General features: G+C 40.6%; 1 protein-coding gene across 2 annotated transcripts in view; it reads right to left on the bottom strand.

Annotated features, from left to right (window-relative positions):
* ASB12 (ankyrin repeat and SOCS box containing 12) overlaps window positions 1-17,923 on the bottom strand; it is a 110,772-nt gene extending 92,849 nt beyond the window's left edge. The window contains exon 1 of one of the 2 annotated variants that reach the window (XM_044057569.1): window positions 17,796-17,923. The gene's annotated coding sequence lies outside the window, so the exon portion shown is untranslated. Of the gene's footprint in view, window positions 1-17,702; window positions 17,769-17,795 lie in introns of those variants that run through there. The other variant, XM_044057570.1, reaches the window with a different exon arrangement.
* Window positions 17,924-18,704: the final 781 nt, after the last annotated feature.

The following is an 18,704-nucleotide window of genomic DNA, read 5'->3' as shown; positions in this document are numbered from 1 at the left end:
ACAAAAGGACATTTACAGTTACTGACAGTTGCAAAAGTGATACATGGCAACCCTCCAGTGTTCCCCTCTATTTTCCCCATCTTCAGCACCCCACACCATGTACTTTACTTTTTTCTTCCTTTTTTTCACATTTTGCCTTGGTCTTCAGATTTTTAAGAAGCCTTAACTTTCTATATGCTCTGAAGTGCATTTTAAAGTTTTTTTTCTCTTTTCACAACCTTTTCATCCAATGATGGCTTGAACAGAAATTATGATTCAGTGAAGAAATTCAGTAGTGTTGTTCAACTTTAGTTTTCCTCGCATTCTTTCAACACACATTTTGTGACCAAAACAGTGCAGTAGTGACCACTTAAGTAGTAACTCAGTTAAGCTGGGACCCCCAAAAGCTGTAAATGTTCTGTGATGCATTTTAGAGCATTTCCCAATCTTTTAATCCAATAGTCGCCTGAACGAAAGTCACGAGTAAGAAAAGAATTTCAGTCTTTTATTTTTCTTTCTTTTTTTTGTAAGGTAAATATAAGTTGTGCTCAAAGCTTAATGTTCACAGCTGACAAAATAGTATCTCATAATAAACAAACAAGACAACTGTGCTGTTTTGAGAATACATAAATCCTGTCTGGAAATAGTGCCTGCCCCCCCCCCCCCACTACCTATGCATCCTTCTGGTTCAAATGGCCACAGCCATGTATTTTAAGTGACCGCTGTCATACATATAAATAGTATGCCTCATCACTTCTCACCTCTGCTGCCTAAAGGCAGCCACCTGTATACATGCCTGGTGTATGATTGCGAGGAAAGTGAAAAAAATGATGATGATGTATTCCACATTGTTACTCTTATATAGTACACTGCCCCTGCACAACCTATAATAACCTTCTTTGTAGACCTTGGAGGTCTGTGTAAAAAGTAAAAGAAACATTAACCACAATTTCCCCAGCTCAAACCCAAGCTATAATGACCTCCTGTGCATACCTTTAAGGTTTGACCATGATGAAAATTAATGTAATGTCCACACAATCCCCAGTCCCCCTCACATAAGTGGCAGCAACCTTCGGTACACACACATCTGAGCAGGGCTGCTTTTAGAATGGGTGTGGGTGACACCAGAGGCTACCACAGTCCATGTCAGAATCCATTTAAACACTCGAGAGTGCAGGGGCCACCAGACGCCTAGCAGATCGAAGTGTCTGAATGTTCTGTGATATATTTAAGCAATAACCGATGAGTGGGTGTGGTATATTGAAGATCTGCCCACGGTTGCTGTGGCCAACCGTGGGTAAATCTTCAGCATGCTAATGCCCACAAGTCAGTTATTGCTATTATACAATTACATTATTTAAGAAAGAAATTACTTTTCTTAAATATTGTGTTTGTATAATGGTGCTATGGTATTCCCCTGCATTGTTTCCCTATTCTTTTGTTTTTTTTTTATGTACTGTGCATGCATGTGGTACTTACAGTCCCACACTTACACAGTACATCAGTGCTTTGGAAAGCAAGCAACAGAGAAAGGAAGATCTCCGTTGCTTGCTCCTTTTTTTTTTTCTTTTAAAAAAAAACTGTAAAATCCGGACAGTTCATTTGTAGTTTTGCAGAATGTATATAATTTCCCTTGTATTTCTTCTCTTAGCTTACAAAATGCTTGAAGGTCCCTATTGTAAATGTTGCTCTTATTCACTTAGAAAGCTGTTAGAATAACAGGATTTATGCTACTGTGCATTGACTTCCATAGCATATATTAATAGAAGAAAGTCCGGCTGGACTTTTTTTTAATTGGTTTATGCTAAATTTTACAACAGGCACACTGGTTGGGCTGACCAATCAGCATGCACATTTTGTAATACTAACGAGCTACCATTGTACAATTTATGCTTTATATTTGAAATATAATTACTTGTCATCTGCATTTTTTACTGCTACCCACAAGAGGGGGTAGGGTTAGCATAAGGGTTAAGGTCTTTACTTAACAGATATGAAGTACAGGGTTTAATTCTGATCTCTGGTTCTTGCCTAGGCTTGTAGTAGTCTAGAAACTGATAGCCTGGTATTTAACTATGAACCTGTAAGTATAATGTATGTGTCCCAGTATTACTGTTTGTGCACAGATGAAAATCAGTGATATTTTTTACACTCTCATGGGCATGAGCGCATATACACACACACACTCCATAGTCACTTTCAGGGAAAAGGGGGGACTTCTATTTCACCTTCTGCATGTTTTTGAGATGCTGACTTACATAAATAACGGAAGGCATGTGAATTCCATTAGCCAAGAATTCAACCAATGCAAACCACTGTGTGATGTTAGTGCTACTCACTTTTCCATAGTGGCAATGAACAGTTGCTTTCACACATCCTCTTCCTGCCAAACCACCAATGATAGCCAGCTATCATGAGTAAGGTCCATATTTGTGATGGTAAGTGTAAGAAAATATGACCAGCTTGCTACTTTTAAATACACTGTAGCTGCCCCTCCCCACATACACAAGCATGATGGCAGTGCTGATAATGTCTCTGTTAGAAAGTGAAGTATATTATAGCCAAGCCAGCTTGTTACTCTTACACTACACACACACACACACACACACACACACACACACACACACACACACACACACACGTCATAGCAATACTAGCTTTGCACTTATTTCAGCAAATAGCAATATACTATGCAACACTGCTACTGCTACACTAGATCAGTAACTGTTGTTTATCAGTCATCAAACTGGGTAAGTCACTTTTATTTACCTCATTGAGGAGAAATACATATGTGTCACTGTCCCTGATTTCACAGACTGTCATTGATTTTGCCACATAACTTTGCTCTTTCCCTCATAAAGTTCGATTTGCTGGTAAATTGTTTAGGATTACAGATGGGGTAACCATTTGAAATGCCAGAACCCTTTAGAGTGAGTGCTAAAATATGGAGATTGAATGGACAAAAAATCAGGCTTCCATATATTAAGTCTGATATGACCATTTCCAGGAATATTCCCTGTTCTCTGAAGTATGGTAGTCTTTCAGTTGGTATTTATACATTCTGGGGTATGAAGGGTGCAGGGGGTTTAGCCCCTCCAAAAATGTAAAGGTAAAGGACTATGTTCAAGATTCATTGCTCTCCTGGATTTTCAGTCCTTTTTACGACATGTCAGCACCAGGCATTTTGAGTGCTAACATTTCAATAGGGAGCCTTACAAACAGTTAATAAACCCAGACATAATAGTTTCATACTTTTTACTGCTCAAAAAATGCATGTTGAGTCAAATTGTGCTATTCTATTAATGTAAGTGAATTGGAGTAATATTTAAAATGTGTTCCTGACTTTTTTAAGCCTTTATTCTGCTATTATGTTTGGCTTTGCCAAGAATTCTTGAGAAAAAAAAAATGAGAGTTATACTGTCTAGTGTTCAGTGGTGGTGCTGCGGTAGCGTTGTCGCCTCACAGTAAGACGTTGTCCCATTCGATTCCCAGCTAGTCTTCTGTGTGGAGGCATACGTGAATGGGCCGTGCCTTAGTTGAAGGCTGTGCATCAGGGCTGGGAGCCCGGTACGTAAAAATCCACTACCAAACATTAGCGGAACAGAGTTCCGCTGTGGCGACCCCTAAAAGCCAAAAGACACAAACAAAGTGTCTAGTGTTCAAAGGATCATAGGAAGTTATTAGGCTATTGGCCCTGAGGCCCTTACAAGCCTAGCCAAGAATTTAGCACATGTTCTGACAAGTCAGCAACCGATGCCCCTGTCCAGCAGAGACATAGGTGGAATCCCAGGGGTACATTTTCTGTTCCCCGTCCAGTTATCCAGGTTGCGCTTAAAAAGAGTTAATGACGTACTCTGCTTGATGTGGAGAGGGAGTCTGTTCCACAGGGGGAGGAGTCTCAGGGACATAAACTTGCCCCACCAACAAGTCCTATTAATATCACAGACCAGGTTAAGGTCGCACATGTGGCTTACTCAAGTGGAGCTTGACTTCCGGATATGCAGCAGTCCCATCAAGTCAGGGTTTGAGATTGCTTTGTATGTCAGATAGAGGTCACTTGTGAGGATTCTGTATGAGACTCAGTAGAGGGACAGGGTTTTTAGCCTGTCTGTATAGGTTAGATGTTTGAGGCCCTGGATTCTCCTGCTGAGGAACCTCTGTGGTCTGTCCAGCTGCTGCATGTGCTTTTTGAGGTACATGCCGAAAGGGGCACTATACTCAATAATGAGTCTTGTAAGGGAAAAATACAGGGATGTTATGACCTCCTTGTTCCTGGATGAGATACCCTTCCTAATAAGGTGGGGCATGTAGAAAGCATTCCATACAATGGAGGCAATATGGGGGTCAAAAGTTAGTTCGCTATGAACCTGGGTGCCCAAGTCCCTTAGGACTGATTGTGTGCTTAGGACCTTGTTATAATGTGATCTTTTGTGGGGATGTCACTCTCTCCAGAGTGGATGATGATGCATTTTTTGGCATTTAGTTTGAGGCCATATTTCTGGCACCAGTCATTTGTTTGGGTGAGACCCTCTTGGAGGATGTCCACATCACTAGGAGAACTGATGACAACACCCAGCTTGCAGTCATCTGCAAACTTGGTCAGCCATAGCCCACTGGTTTTGACCTGCATCTCAGAAAAGTATATCCCAAACAACAGAGGCCCCAAGACCAATCCATGGGATACACTGCTCATTACGGGTCTACTGTTTGAAGTGGTTTCCCTATTTTGACTAGGTGGGTTCTATCAGTGAGCCAGTTTGCTAAACATCTGGTAACATTGAGATTGATGCCTAGTTGAGAGAGTTTATCTGTTATACCTGAATAGGGAATAGTATCAAAGGCTTTGGTCATGTCAAGGTAGGTGGTGTGCACCATCTTCCCCTCGTTCATGGGTTTGGTGATTGTCTCAAAAAAGGCAACCAAATTTAACAAACACGACCTCCTCTTGATGAAACCAAACTATGTGGGATTGAATGTTTGAAGGTTGCCAATGTCCTTGTTAATAAGGTCCATGATAATCTATTCCTTGCCCTTGCCGATCAGGCTAGTTAGGCAGATGGGTCTATAATTTCCTGGGTCAGTGGATGCTCCACGTTTGTGCAAAGGGATGACAGTGGCTGCCCTCTACTCACCTGGGATGAAGCCGGTACTCAGACTTTGGTTGAATAGGGTGCCTAATGGTGCTGCAAGTTTCTGCCTGAGTTCATATAGGATGTAGCCTAGGATGTTATCTGATCCCATAAATGCTGTATTTGTTTTTTGCCTTTGAGAGGGCAGTGATGATTCGCTCCCTAGAGATAATGAGAGGGGGCCAGGTGCTGGGGATGTCTTGATTTACTGATGGGGGAAGTTTTCACTGAACCTGTCTACCAGCAGGTTGGGTATATCTACGGTGTTTGTGTATGTAGTGTCCTTGACCACCATTTCTGAGCAGATCTGAGTGCTTCCTTTGGGATTGCAGACATAATGTGGAGAAGGCCTTATGATTGTCTTTAGTAGATGTGGCCAGATTCGATTTGAAGTTTACTTTGGAGGATTTCACTAGTGCTCTTGTTTGCCTGTTCAGGCTAAGGAGAGATTGCTTCCAATTAGGCACTTGCTCCTTCTTGGTCCTGGACTGCAAATTTTTTTTCCTTTTATTATAGAGTTTATTTATTGCAGATGTCCACCAGACAGGTTTATTCTTCCTTGAGGAGGAGAATTTTGTCCCGTCGAGTATTCCTTATTCCATGCAGCTATATAAATGCTCATATAGTACTTTGGTGTAGGTTTGGATATTTGTGCCAGTTCCTACAGAGGGGGAGGGGGTGATGAAGCTGTTTATACCTTCCCTCAGAAGGTTGTAATCAGTTTTGGAGAAGTTTTTGTTTGACCCTAGCAAGGGGGGGGGGGGGAATGGTGACTTTGAAAGTGACCGCTTTGTGGTAGGATCTTACCAGGGAGGATGACTCTTCAGGGATGCTGCAGTAATTACTCGTGTTGGTTAAAAGCAAGTCCAAGATATTATTACCTCTTGTGGGGGTGCTGACCAGCTGGTCCAAGGCATTTGCATTGACGAAATTAAGGAATCTCTGGGCATTTGTGTTTTGGCATGAGTAGTTCTTTCAGTCTATGGCTGGATAATTAAAGTCACCCAGGATCAGAGTAAAGGGTTGAATCTTCATAGATTTGAAGAGATACAGATAGGTGGAGTGGGCATCTTGAGTCAAAGTTGGGGGCCTGTAGATAGCTATGATTTGAATAGGGGTCTTGTAAATGTCAGCTGCACCTGGAGTGGCTCCTGTACATCATACTGTTTGACCAGCCTGGAGGTTTGTATGTCTTTAATATATACTGAAACTCTACGTCCTTTTGCTTTGCTGCCCATGGTTTGGGGTCTGAATGTATGATAGTATGCTTAACCTGATATGGCTAGGGTGCTTTCCCCAGCTTTGAACCTGGTTTCTTTCACTGCATAAATGTCAGTATCTTCCAGGATTAAGAATGCTTGCAGTGAGTGCAGTGTCATGTTTAGACTCCTACCGTTTAGCAGCATGACCTTTTATTTGCATTTTGATGAAATTTTCATGTTGATAATTTTGACCTCGTGGCATTGCCTAAAAAAGGCACTATGGGGAAGGCAAGAGCCTTTTCCAGAAGCCCAAAGCCCAAGGGGGACAGATGCAGGCCATCTCTGGCAAAGCATTGTGGTTTGTTGATCATGTTTTCCCAGGCTGTCAGGTACTGGATCCTCTTGGAATGACACCAGAAACTAAGCCAATTGTTAAAGTCAATCATTTTCTGTTTGTAATGAGGCATCATTCTGGGTGACAGTAGAATGCTGCTTTAGGACAGACACATAACCTGCCTGGGAGACGCATTCAGTGAGCTCGATCATGTCTCTCTTCATATAGTCCAGGGAGGTATGTCTCAAGTCATCCATGCCAACATGGACTATGACAGAGTCATAACAGTGCCTGTTGTTGAGAGACTTGAGTGCATGTATGATATGGCGGATTCTGGCATCTGACAAACAGCCTGGTGTAGGGCATATCTGTGTGTCTCACAATGGAGTCTCCTATGACTAATATGTTGGGTTTATGGTTAGGCCTTAGTGGCTGTGAGACATATGTGTGTGGACTATGTGTGGTATGGTGGGCTGTGGAGTTTGTGTGTTTTTCCCTCGGAGGTCTCTTTTGTTTGGGTATTTTTTTTTTTGAGGATTCCGGATTGGTGGGTGGGTGGGTGGGTGTGTGTGTTATGTAAGTGTGAGTGGTGTTTGTGTTGATAACATTCACAGTGCCAGATATACTGGCTTGTGAGGGAGAGAGCATAGACTCTAGGTTCTTAATATAACTGAATCTCTCTCAAATTGTGTTCCTAGGTGGTAGTAGTACAGGGATGTCCGTGTACATGAGGCAGTTGCTACACTGTCTCAGGTTGCCCATATCAACCAGACAGGAAATGTTCCATCAATATTTGTCAGAATCTGAAGGAGAGAGACCTGACAGAGCTAAGGGTGTAAAGGGTGGAAGGTCTAAGATGAGTACTACTAGGTGATCACACAAGTGCTACTAAGGGAAAATTTGTAGCTAGAATACCTTACAATGGGTTAAAAACAGTGCAGCTGTGGTGCATGACGTGCAAAGAAGCCCAAACCAGCTCAAACATGGGGTTTAAATACCACAAAAAATAGAAGATGCTAGTAGCACAGAAATCTAGCCAGTCCTGCTAGCCCCTGCTCTCTCTACCAATTAGCTTGTGCCAAACAAGGTCCAGGCAGCCCTGCTACTCTCACTAGCAGAGAAGATAGACCCCTACCAACACAAGATGGCTGTCAGAAACAGTAATGAAATGCAGTAAAATGCAGTTAATCAGTAAATTGCTTTAAAACAGTGCAAATGTGTTCTGTCTGTATTTATAAAACTCCCTGAAAGAGAAGAAAATCCATAAAGATCAGAAATATCAGCTTTTCATAAAATCCAAGGTAAGCAGTGAGATCAGTCATTCTGGGCTGCTGATCTCTAGTGCTTATATTGCTCATATTCAATAACTGATCATCAGCTTTACCCTAAAAAGATCAAATTGCAACCATGTTTTGGTCAAAGAGCATAATCAGAAAACAAATAATTGTTTTTTCTCCTAATTTTTTCACCAACCTGCAGCATCTTTTGTGCCCCCACCACAGAGTCAAGGATGATTACAGGGACTCCCCCAGAGTCTAGGATGATTAAAGGGCCCCCTACAGTGACAACTATTGCAGGTACCTAAAGTTGGCTATAATGATAGTTTTCGTAGAGTGAATATCCACCAACAGGATTAAATTAAGCCAAGGCACTATGTCAATGGTAAAATCATCATCTTCTTTCAGCTGTTCCCGTTAGAGGTCGCCACAGTGGATCATCTGTTTCCATTTCTTCCTGTCCTCTGCATCATGCTCTTTCACACCAACCGCCTGCATGTCCTCTCTCACCACATCCATAAACCTCATCTTAGGCCTTCCTCTTTTCCTCTTAACTGGCAGCTCTATCCTTAGCATCCTTTTCCCGATATACCCAGCATCCCTCCTCAGCACATGTCCAAACCAACGCAATCTCGCCTCTCTTGCTTTGTCTCCAAACTGTACAACCTGAGCTGACCCTCTAATATACTGATTCCTAATCCTGTCCATCCTAGTCACACCCAGTGCAAATCTTAACATCTTTAACTCTGCCACATCCGTCTCTGACTCCTGCCTTTTCGACAATGCCACCGTCTCCAACCCATATAACATAGCTGGTCTCACTACCCTCTTGTAGACCTTCCCTTTCACTCTTATTGGTACCCGTCTATCACAAATCACTCCTGACACTCTTCTCCACCCATTCCACCCTGCCTGTACTCTCTTCTTCACCTCTCTTCCACACTCACCATTACTCTGAACTGTTGATCCCAAGTACTTAAACTCATTCACTTTTACCAACTCTACTCCCTGCATCCTCACCATTCCTCTACCCTCCCTCTCATTTACACTCTGCTGACCTTCATTCCTCTCCTCTCTAAAGCATATCTCCACCTCTCCAGGGTCTCCTCAACCTGGTCCCTACTCTCACTACATATCACAATGTCATCTGCAAACATCATAGTCCACGGGGCCTCCTGTCTAATCTCATCTGTCAACCTGTCCATCACCACTGCAAATAAGAAGGGGCTCAGAGCTGATCCTTGATGTAATCCCACCTCCACCTTAAACATATCTGTCACTCTCACCGCAGTCCTCACCAATGTCACACTACCCTTGTACATATCCTGTACCACTCTTATATACTTCTCTGCCACTCCCGACTTCCTCATACAATACCAAAACTCCTCTCTAGGCACCCTGTCATATGCTTTCTCTAAGTCCACAAAGGCACAATGCAACTCCTTCTGACCTTCTCTGTACTTCTCCAGCAACACTCTCAGAGCAAACATTGCAACTGTAGTGCTCTTTCCTGGCATGAAACCATACTGCTGATCACTAATCATCACCTCCCTTCTTAACCTAGCTTCCAGTACTCTTTCCCATAACTTCAAGCTGTGACTGATTAGTTTTATCCCTCTGTAGTTACTACAGCTCTGCACATCACCCTTATTCTTAAAGATAGGTACCAAAACACTTTTTCTCCACTCCTCAGGCATCCTCTGACTTTCCAAAATTTCATTAAACAATCTGGTTAAAAATTCCACTGCCATTTCACCTAAGCACCTCCATGCTTCCACTGGTATGTCATCTGGGCCAACAGCCTTTCCATTCTTCATCCTCTTCATAGCTGTCCTTACTTCCCCCTTGCTAATCTGCTTCACTTCCTGATTGACTATCCCCACATCATCCAACCTTCTCTCTCTCTCATTCTCTTCATTTATCAGCCCTTCAAAGTGCTCTTTCCATCTACTCAACACACTCTCCTCACTTGTGAGTACATTTCCCTCACTGTCCTTTATCACCCTTACCTGCTGCACATCTTTCCCAGCTGTCCCTCTGTCTAGCCAATCAGTACAGGTCTTTTTATCCCTCTTTAGTGTCCAATCTCTCATACAACTCTCTATATGCCTTATCCTTAGCCTTCGCCACCTCTCTCTTTGCCATGCGCCTCATCTCCTTATACTCATGTCTACTTTCTTCATCTCTTTGACAATCCCACTTCTTCTTCGCCAGCCTCTTCCTCTGTATACTCTCATGTACTTCCTCATTCCACCACCATGTCTCCTTGTCCTCCTTCCTCTGTCCAGATGTCACACCAAGCACCTTTCTAGCAGTCTCCCTTACTAGCTCTGCTGTAGTTACCCAGCTATTCGGTAACCCTTCATTGCCTCCCAGTGCCTGTCTTAACTCTTCCCTGAACTCCACCTCACAATCACCCTTTTTTAACTTCCACCATTTAATCCTTGGCACTGCTTTCACACTCCTCCTCCACTTCTTGATCACCAACATCATCCTGCAGACCACCATTCTATGCTGCTTAACTACACTTTCCCCAGTCACCACTTTACAGTCTCCAATCTCCTTCAGACTGGCCCTCCTACATAGGATATAATCCACCTGTGTGCATCTTCCTCCATTCTTGTACGTCACCTTATGCTCCTCCCTCTTCTTAAAATGCATATTCACCACAGCCATGTCCATCCTTTTCGCAAAATCCACAATCATCTGACCTTCTGCATTCCTCTCCTTAACACCATACCTACCCATCATTTCCTCATCCCCTCTGTTCACTTCACCAACATGCTCATTGAAGCCCGCTCCAATCACTAGTCTCTCACCCTTGGGTACACTCACCAACACTTCATCCAACTCGCTCCAAAATTTTTCTTTCTCATCCATCGCACACCCAACTTGTGGAGCATATGCACTAACAACATTCATCATTACACCATCAATTTCAAGCTTCATAAAAATCACTCTATCAGACACTCTCTTCACCTCCAAAACACTCTTGGCATACTGTTCCATTAGGATAACCCCTAAAATATAAAATATAAAAATAAAATATTTCATGAAATTGTGAAGCCTATTTGGCAGAACACAGTTTTTTAATCAGAGGTGTCTTTAAGTTTTAAAGGCGATATAAATAGGAGTTACTATTACCCACCTGGTTTATTAAGTACACAGTATTGCTGTACTGGCTTTTGTTGGTTTGACTGACATGTTACAAGCTATCAAAATAAAATAACTTGCTTGATGGTGGCCCCCAGCGACCACAGGATTCACCGGTGCCTAAAGCCAGGTATGTAAGACATGCACAACAAACTAGATCTGAATACTTCAATCTGATTTTATTTTAATATTTTTCCAAAGTAATATATAAACTGAAACTCATATGTGAATTGCTATACGACTATGATGCAGATTTCCCCCTTTTCTCTGAAACTATGAAATACATGTAAGTTATGGATAAATATAATATTTTCCTGTTTTTTTGGTGTGTTTAGGTGTATACCACTTTAACCATTAACATAGCCTGGAAATTCAGAATTAATTGAATTAAAATTGTGTTAACCAAATGCACTGTGAGACGTTTTGCAGTTTATGATCCCTGCCTCAATGTAAGATAAACAACCTAAATGCCTATGTTGTTTCATCCTCTTTGCATATATTATTAAACAGAGTCTCTGGTCATGGGACCTTGCTAAATTATAGCATTTCATAACACCTAAGTTTGTTAGATTTATTTTTATTTTGTGGCCGTCTGACATTTCTATTAGTATCTCTGTAGATCTCCAGTGTTTAGTAATGATTTTTACGGTCAGTACTTTTTTCTGGAAATGTCATAATCTAACTGTAGTAATACAAAGCAGAGTGAGTAATAGTTTAGAATGCTAAAGCATGTTAGCTCACACACCCAAAGGTACTCATAGAAAAAACAAAACTTGTTTCTTATATTGAAGTAAGTAAAACAGATCAGCACTTCCATTATACAGACTAATGGCTGCAAGCAATATTAGCCAGTTTTACACTTTATAAAGTGGATGCATACTTCATGGTTTTATACTTTATAACGTGGATGCGTACTTCACAGTGTTGCACTTTATAACATGCAAGCATACTTCATGGTTTTACACTTAATAATGTGGATGCATACTACACAGTTTTACCATTTTGTCTCTGAAATAAACAGACTCTCTGTACAACTCATACAGTGTCTGTTAAGTACTTTATATTCCTTTACATCAAAATTGCCAAAACTTGCTAATATAAAAACACAGTTCTGGAAAATATTACAATATAAATTGCTAAATTTGCCACTACTCTTCCTAATAAAACATACCACTGTACAGCTCTTTATCAACTGCATTGGCTGGAACTTCAACATTTGCTAACTTTGTCTCATTTTAAAACCATTTATAATACGCTGCACATACCAAACAAATGCTCAGGCAACTCCAAACCTTATCTGTAAATATAACCACCACCCTCAGACTACTATGGTGTAAACATTCAAGCTGGCTAAAACCACATATCTAATAAGCATTTTGGGAACAACCTAGTTAAGTAACTTTAGTTAAGAAATGGAATGCAATAAAGAGTGCAATGAGTACAGAAAAACAGACTTTACGCAATCAATAATGTCAGTGGGATGGTCATTACAGGGAAATAATGGACTTCCTAGGGGTATTTTGATGCCTGATGCTGCAGACAGTGGCCCCCCCTCTCCTAGAAGGTTCATTATTTCCCTATAACTTCCACCCTGGAAGGTATTGTTGCACTTACAAAATGAAATAGTGTGTTACCTGTTAAATTGCTTTGTTGTTCTTTTATTATTGAAATATACATATTTTTTTATATTTTTCATGTAAAACAGATCCTTTGCCTAATGTTTCATTGTTGCTGTAGGATAATTAATTGTTGTTGGAGGAAACATATTTGCATCCAAAATATAAGTTTTAATTTATTTTTCCTTTTTTTCCTGCTGACCAATCATAGCTCCTAAAGCTATGCTTAGCAACGGTAAAACAAGGTTTTGGTAGGTTTTTTTTCTCCCTTGTTCATACTTTTCATGGCAGTATAATATGCTGCTGTGAAGCTGCATTTCTTTCTATGGGATCTTCTCATACATTAATACTCTGCTGGAGAATGTTTCAGCAACACAGCACGATAATGCATATGAGTGAATAAAGACCCTCTCCCATCGCCCAGTCACGCATTTTTATTCCCCCTTTCCTTTTGTCCGACCTCATATTCATCACACTTAACCTTCTCTTAATAGTTTTCAGTTTATTATTTTCTTGCTACATTACTTATAATCCTGCACCCTTGTTCATAACTTGTCCATACCAGTCAGTACTTCTATATTTCTCTTCCTTCCCTTCCACATTACTTTCAAACCTCCTCAGTAGTTTTCATTTGCAATTTATCTGATATTGCTAATGATGTACCAACTTGTTATATAAATAATTTTATAATGGCAGTGTTCTTAATATTGTACTTTAGCCATTTTGAATAATTTACTGCTATTTTAAGCTAGTTGTATTTATGTTGGTTTATTTTATTGTATTGCTTCTTATTGTAGCTTTGCAGCTTCTCCTTATGGAGCTTTTCTTCTTGGGATGCTGTTGAAGAGACTTCAGCTCAGCCAGATTGTCTTGGAGGACAAATGGAAATAAATAGCGTGTAGAATTCATCAAATTTATAATGCACATAACGAGCAGGAAAGCAGCAATGCCTGAAGGGGAGTAGGTGTTCGTGTTGGTGAAGGGGGATAAGATATTTTCAAATGAATATACTGATGATGCATTTTAATTGAGGAATAATCATACCTACAATGAACTGAGGTATAGTAGTATGAGAAAAGTGACTACAACAAAATATTCATTCCTGTAGTATCGGTGTGCTGCCTAAAATAACAAAAATAAATAACTGAATGCATCTCAGGACATAATCCTCACAGACACAATTTATAGATCTCAACCTCTTCCATTCATAATCACGGTCAAAGTCACAAATAATAAGGGACATTTAAATACTGGTATTCATCTTAAAAAGTTAATACAGCATATATACATACATTAATGTGCTTTTGCTGTTTAGTGAGTGTAAAATAAGAAAGAAAAAACAAAATAAAGCGTGCACATGTGTGACTGTATGCATGTATGAGAGTAAGACAAATTGAGCAAAACAGGAAAAAGTGTGTGTGCGTGTGTGTGTGTGTGTATGTGTATGCGTGTTTGTTTCTGTCTGCATGTGTGAGGGAATGCAAGCTTGAAAGCAGAAGAGACTGTGTGTGTGTGTGTGTGTGTGTGTGTGTATGCGTGTTTGTTTCTGTCTGCATGTGTGAGGGAATGCAAGCTTGAAAGCAGAAGAGACTGTGTGTGTGTGTGTGTGTGTGTGTGTGTGTGTGTGTGTGTGTGTGTGTGTGTGTGAGAGAGTGAGAGAGAGAGAGATGGTGAGAGTAAAGATTGAGAGCGATCAAGCAATCCCCTGGTGACAGCAGCAGCAGCAGCAAAGAAGTTTGCTTACCTCTTTATCGTCTTAGCACAAGTAATTTGGACAAAGCCTGACATAATGGCGGACAAATGCACAGAAATGGGGGGACATTTTAAATACTGCTCTTATAAACTTGAAAAGTTGTGTTAACATGCATTTTCTGAAGGTTATGAAGTCTGAAACTCAAATGCATATAATTATTTAGTGACTGTAATCTTTAGATCATCCCAGTCACATATTAAAAAAAAAATCACATTTTTTTATGAGGCACAGACCAAAAATATGAGGCAAAAAATCTGAACATTCTGCAAAAATCTTTACAGTTGAGAAGTATGCTATTAGATCAAGGTATCTGGATAAGCCTAAAATTAACAGGGGACAAAGGCTCAAAATAGAAAATATTTTAAATGATTTGTGTTAGTATGCATTTCCTGAAGCAAGGGGGTGAGTGAGGGAGATCCACCAGTGGCAGCAATAAAGAGGTTTTGCATACCTCTGCACCTTTCAGCTGAAGAAATCTGGATGAAGCCAAAAATAAAGGGCAACAAAGGCTCAAAGATAGGAACAGATTTTAATTATTGCTCTTATAAAATTACAAATGTGCTTAAATAAAAGGATTTGTGTTACCATGAATTTTCTGAAAGAAATAAAAGTCTAAAACTCAAATGTCTGCTATTATTTAGTAACTTCTATCTCTAATGACTGGCAACAAACTAAACGTTTTAGGAGTAAGGGACCAAAAAAAAATAAATTCCTGGATATTTTTAAAGTGTTATATTTTGTATGTAAAATACTTCTTTTAACACAATTAATATACCCTAGAGCAAGTCTGAAACCTTAGGAGGCACTATTTTACATCAGACTATATAAAAATAATTGTTTGTTTGTGTCTTTCGGCTTTTTCCGGTTAGGGGTTGCCACAGCGGAACTCCGGTCCGCTAATGATTGGCAGTAGAGTTTTACGTGCTGGCTTGCCGGGCCTAACGCACAACCTTCAATGAAGGAATGCCTGTTCACGCATGTCGTCACACAGAAAACGCTCTAGCTGAGAATCGAATGGGCAACGTCTAACTGTGAGGCGACAACGCTACCGCAGCACCACCACCGCAGTACAGACTATAAAAATAATACAGTACTAAAAATAAATAAGTAAAACACAACAATTTTACAGACAGCCCATTCTCTAAGCGCAATAATGCCCTCCAGGGTGTATGTTACTATAGAAATAACACCCTTCCAGGGATGTAGAGGCCTTCAACCCTCACAACACCCCTGAGCTAGCCTTATTCCCACAATAACACACACACACACACACACACACACACACACACACACACACACTCTGTTGGGCATTATTGCTTGCCTAATATTACTGGAGTCACAATGCCACATCAGAAATTCCTAGCAAAGGCTATGTAGGGTAGTAAACATTCTGGTTGCTGTTGCGCAGTTCCTAAAATTCTGGCTACATCTGTTGTGGCCACAGTGTATATTATTTGGCATCTGTAATCCTCACAGTTTTCTCATAAATTTATGAGCCATACAGCGGAATTGTAACACAACTTCGGGACAGCTGAGAGGGACACGAGTTCTCCTAAAAACCCATGAGAAAGCAGGCATTCATACTGAGTGACATTTATGCCTGGTGTCTGTCTCTTTAGATGTGTGCACTTTCTGATGGTGAGTTACCAGTAGCGCTTCTTCTCTTTTGCCTAGCATTTTCGGTACTCCATCGAGGCACTGTTCTGTAATTACCAAATGATTTAAAATTTTGAGAAACAGAGCACACAACTAGAAGAAGAGGTCGGGGATGTTTTTAAGTCATTGGCGCATTGACACGCAAGTATTCAGAGTGATGTTCCATTGGACTGAACTAAGGTGCCTTTACATCTTTATAGGGAGTTCCATTTTTTAAACATATGCGCCATTTTAAGTTGCAAAGTTATAAATATTTAAAACTACAGGTGCATGCCACAGACATGTACTTTTCTATTGGCAGATTTGCCAGTATAAATCGCGAGCCGAGAGTGGGTATGGGGTCGCAGAGGTGGCAATATGGTGGGCTGGAACGGAGAAGCCAAAGAAACCACAAAGGAGTAAGAGACCAAAATTATTACGAAGTGTACATTCCTAATCAATGTCCGCATCATTACTTTTTGTTGTAACCTTTTTCAGTTGGGCAGTTGCCGGACATCCCGTGAAACTAGAAAACTTTGCCACTAAATGAAACACCATACATGCTGAAGCTGCTAGAGAGGGGTAAACACCTTACCTGCCATTGCGTCTGAACTAGTGCCCCTAGCTAAGGGTACAGTAGCAACCTGCCAATGTTACATGCAGCCGAGATAAACTAAGAAAGCCAAAGTGCAAGATACGCGCAGTTTGCAGATTAGTGGTTCGGAGTATAACTTGGTTAAACGTAAAGTATGGTATTTACAGCTTACTGTAACACGCTACTAGAAGACGCATTTTTATTTCTGCACTCTGGTTGGAAGAAACTAAACTGTTTATTAACTAACAAGCCTGCTGCCCAGCCCAAGACGAGCGAATGAAAAGTACACCTGGGACCGTTGTCCGACGTGTTACCCGAAATTTTTTAAATGTTAAGTGTTAAAAGATCGGGCAGACCAGGTACACACAGAAATGACAACAATAAAGCGTTGTAATATTCAAAGTTCTTTACAGTTTCATTATACTCTGTTTGCCACTAAATGTATAGCAAGCAGCCCCTTGTGTAAATTTGTGTAAATACTCCCTGCCAATATGATTTGGAATTGGCATACTCAGCGCTCTTATTGCTTGCTAAACTTTCATAAACACATGGAACTCAAACATTAAGAACCTAGTGCCTCTAAGTGGAGAAACTAGCCGCAGTATTGATTGTTGTCCCATTCCCCGCCTCCACAGACACAAGTCTAAAACAAATCAGGGACAGCTGAGATAGCAGTGCAAACAATTACTCCGTTATATACCGCATTTATAAAACCAGTCCAAGCCATGGACAGGGCAAAAGTTACATACACTGTCACCTTCGTCACTGCAAACACACGGTGCTATTAAAACTCACTGAAGAGTGCTGAAAAGTCCATTATTATCTGTTCCATTAGGACAGAGCACAAACCCTAGATGATGCACCTCACGTCCCAACTTTAAAGCATTATAGAATACACTTTAGCCCAACATTCACATTTTGAGCTACTCTTTCCCTGGCTTTACTTAGAAATAAAATGCATCACCCCGAAATACAGATTGATCATCCACCCCACCAGACCCCACACACAGCAAGCCCTCTTTTACTTACATAAATCTGTGGATTACTCTCCCAAACCTGGGAAGGCAGAAGTGATCATCCACCCCACCAGACCCCACACACAGCAAACCCTCTTTTACTTACATAAATCTGTGGATTACTCTCCCAAACCTGGAAAGGCAGAAGTTGGAGTGAGACTCTCTAAAGAATTATTTTGCTCACTGGACATGAAATTCCAGAGCCAGTCCTGTCTTCTGTTAAAGGGCTAATTTTAACCCTCAGATTAGCTTTGAGTGCCACTTATAATGCTATCTCTGTCCAGAACTTCCATTCTTGGCTAGCATGACTATAATGCCAGGATATAAATATAGCGTTCAGAAGATGACATATGTTCCTGCCTGTCTCAGTGTCTGTGATACCTCGAGTTGTTGCAGTACATAAATAAAAATGCTGCTATATTAATGGTTGGAATGCCAATATATAACATAATGAACATTAATGTTTGCTACAAAAAAATGTCAAGTTACAACTCTTCCATTAGGCAGGCAAATAAATTTGAAGTTCATATTCTAGCACTAAAACTGGACTATAAACTTGACAGATTCTCTAAATGCCAGTATGTTCTTTAAACCAACAGCTGACAGTCCTAAGTAATGCATTCTTAGAATGTCTGTAACATAAAAGTTGACCTAACTTCAGGTAACCACAGCTGAATAAATCAATTTTGAATTCAGACCCTCCAAAAGAGTAGAAGTTAAGTGCAAGACAAATCCGGTGATACATGGTGTTCTTATAAATACACTGGGATGTGGAACTTGGAAAGAAGTGTACAGCTTGTTGTCAGAATTCCCAGGAGAAAGCAATATATTCACACTACTGCTTGCTGGAATACATAGACACGCAGTCTTATGATCTCAGAAAACAGCCTGCTGATTAGAGGTGTGTAAACTATCTTAAGCTTAAAATATGTGTATGTGTACATAGATAGATATAGGTATGTAAATAACACACATACACTTAATATGTCTGTGTGCACCACCATTCCGTGACTGA

The sequence above is a fragment of the Protopterus annectens genome, chromosome 15.part0, assembly GCF_019279795.1.
Source record: "Protopterus annectens isolate FY-2018-M chromosome 15.part0, PAN1.0, whole genome shotgun sequence".
Taxonomy (NCBI): Eukaryota; Metazoa; Chordata; order Ceratodontiformes; family Protopteridae; genus Protopterus; species Protopterus annectens.
The sequence above is the reverse complement of the archived record's forward strand: the minus strand, read 5'-3'. Positions and strand labels throughout refer to the sequence as shown.